Raw genomic sequence first — 3,028 nt, forward strand, 5'->3', positions numbered from 1 at the left:
TCCTGCTTATGTGGTGCTGAGGAATGGAACCTAGGGCTTCAGGCATGCAAGGCAAGCACTCTACCACAGAGCCACCTTCGCAGCCCCCTCTGGCTCTTTTTAAATAGTTTTATTGGAGATAAGCTTCTCACAGACTTACCTCCCTGTGCTGGCTTCAAACCCCTTGGATCTCAGCCTTCTGAGTAGATAGGATTACAGGTGTGAGACATCTGCACCCAACTAAATCATGAGTTCTTGAGGGATCATATGTTTGTTTGTACCCATGCTCAAGTCTAGTCTTCTACCACTTGAGCAACTGCTCCACTTCAGGCTTAATTGGAGATAAGAGTCTCACAGACCTACCTGCACAGGCTAGTAAGATCTGTGATCCTCAGCTCTCAGCCTCCTGAGTAGCTAGGATTACAGGTGTGGATCATGTGATCTTGAAGGAATCCCTTGGATCATTAGGATTCCTGAAGAGGGCCCTATCTTTAAGATAGAGCACAGATTCAGAGGGAAGAGTCAGGGACTGGAGAATAGGAAGAAATTTAACCACAGGAACATGATTCCCACATGTTCCCCAATCCTGCCAATCCCCAAAGTACTTATATATTCATGCCCAGGCCCTATAAATGTAACTGTGACCTTATTTGGACAAAAGGGATTTTTCAGAAAACTCAAGTGAAAGATCTTGAAATGGAATGATACTCAATTACCTAGATGGACCCTGGACCCTGAATCCAATGACAGTATTCTTTATTTTCTGCACTGGTCCTTGGGCTTGACTTAGGCCTGGGCACTATCCCTGAGCTCTTTCACTTAAAACAAGTGCTCTACCACTTTGAGCCACACTTCCATTTCTGATTTTCTGGTAATTAACTGGAGATAAGAATGTCACCAAAGCTGGGAGCAGGTGGCTCTCACCTGTAATCCTAGCCACTCAGGAGCCTGAGATCTGATGATCACAATTCAAAGCCAGCCCAGGCAGGAAAGTCCTTAAGACTCTTTATCTCCAATAAACCACTCAGAAAACTGGAAGTGGTGCTGTGGGTCACGTGGTAGAGCAATCACTTTGAGCTGAAGAACTGAGGGACAGAGCCCAGGCCCAGAGTTCAAGCCCATGACCGACCAAAAAAAAAAAAAGAATGTCATAGATTTTCCTTTTCGGGCTGGCTTTGAACTGGGATCCTCAGATCTCAACCTACTGAGTAGCTAGGATTACAGGTGTGAGCCACCAGCACCCAGCTTTATCCCTGGGCTTTTATGCTTAAGGCTTGTGCTCTACCAGTTGACTAACAACTCTCAGATTTTTTTTGGGGGGGGGTCCGGTCATAGGGCCTGACCTCTGGGCCTGGGTGTTGTCCCTTAGCTCTTCAGCTCAAGGCTAGCGCTCTACAACTTGAGCCACAGCACCACTTCCGGCTTTTTTCTTTTTGCTTATGTGGTGCTGAGGAATCGAACCCAGGGCCTCAGGCATGCAAGGCAGGTGCTCTACCACTGATCCATCTTCCCAACCCATCTCCCAGATTTTTTATTTTTGGTGATTAATTGTAGATAAGTCTCACAGACTTTCCTGCCCCAGCTGGCTTTGAACTGCGATCCTCAGCCTCCTGAGTAGCTAGGATTTTAAGTGTGAGCCACTGGCACCTGGCAGACATCTGTTGTTTTAAACCATCCAGTTTGTGGTCAAAAGACACTCAAGTATCTGCTTTCCCTGGTCTCAGAAGGCGTGCTGCCTGTCCCTCGACACCGCTGGGCGTTTGAATTCCCTTGTTCTCACCCCTTTCACTGCCCCTGCTTTAGCCTCGTCGCGATGGATGGAATGGGATAAAGGGCAACACCAGGGTTCAGGGCTCACCCAGCTGTATGAATTACAGGCATGATGGGGAAGGGTCCGGACCCTCTGGGAGAAGCTGGCTCAGGCTAGGTAGAATTGAGAGAAATCTCAGCCTATCTTTGCCCTTCTGTGTAAGCCAGAATACATACCATATCTTTGCTTGTCTGTGCCCATGTGAGGCAGGAATAGCATGAACCAGCACAAAGGAGGAACCCAGCAGAGACCTACCTCTGGGTACACGTGTGAATCTACACTGGCAGTCACATGGGAGAGATGGCAGGAAGGTAGCCAATGCATGCATGACAACTGACAGTACTAATGTGGGGTGTTGTAATGGGGGTGTCTGTGCCTGTCATTCACTCCATGTGAGCTGATAAGGAGAAACTTTATATCAGTGGGTGAAGGGAGAGAGCATGAGTAGGTCAGAGGTATAGATACGTGTTGGAGCCCAGTCTGGCCTTGCGCAGCTAGCTCCTTGTGGATACTTCGCACATGTAAGCATGGGTTGGCAGGGTTGGGTCATTTCTGTGCTCTGCCCAAATTTGCTCACTCAGAAAGTGTTCTATGTCATTGTGGGTACACAAGTTTTTCCAGGGCAGCTGTGGAGATTCAGGGCCTTGCACATGCTACACAGCACTTCACCACTGAGCTACACCACAGTCCCATTCTGTTATATCACCGTCTCTCATATCACATAGTTCAATTCTCCACAGGGTTCAAGTTATTTTGTTTCGTTTTGCGCCAGTACTGGAGCTCGAACTTAGGGCCTCGCACTCTTGGCTTTTTCACTCACACATGATACTCTACCACTTGAGCCGCGTGACCTTTTGCTGTTTAACTGTAGATAAGAGCCACAGATTCATCTGCATGGGCTGACTTCCCACACTGCCCTCAGATCTCGGCCTCCTGGGTAGCTAACCTGATCACACAGGTGTGGGCAGCTGGCACAGACTCCTATTCAAAGTTTACTCTGTCTCGCAAAGCTGGGGCTCAGGAGCCCGCACTTGAAGAGCCAGCACACACCAGGTGCAACCTGAGAGCCCTGTGCATGCTTCAAAGGACAGACAGGAGCAAAGCTGCGGCTGAAGGAGACAGCCAGAGCCCACACCCAGCCCCACCTCGGGGCCAAGGGCGACCCAGCCAGACCCCAGGCTCGCGCACGAAGGGCGGGGCCTGCGCGGGGCGGGGCCTGCGCGGGGCGGGGCCTGCGCG

Source organism: Dipodomys ordii, unplaced genomic scaffold, assembly GCF_000151885.1.
Source record: "Dipodomys ordii isolate 6190 unplaced genomic scaffold, Dord_2.0 Scaffold166, whole genome shotgun sequence".
NCBI classification, from domain to species: domain Eukaryota; kingdom Metazoa; phylum Chordata; class Mammalia; order Rodentia; family Heteromyidae; genus Dipodomys; species Dipodomys ordii.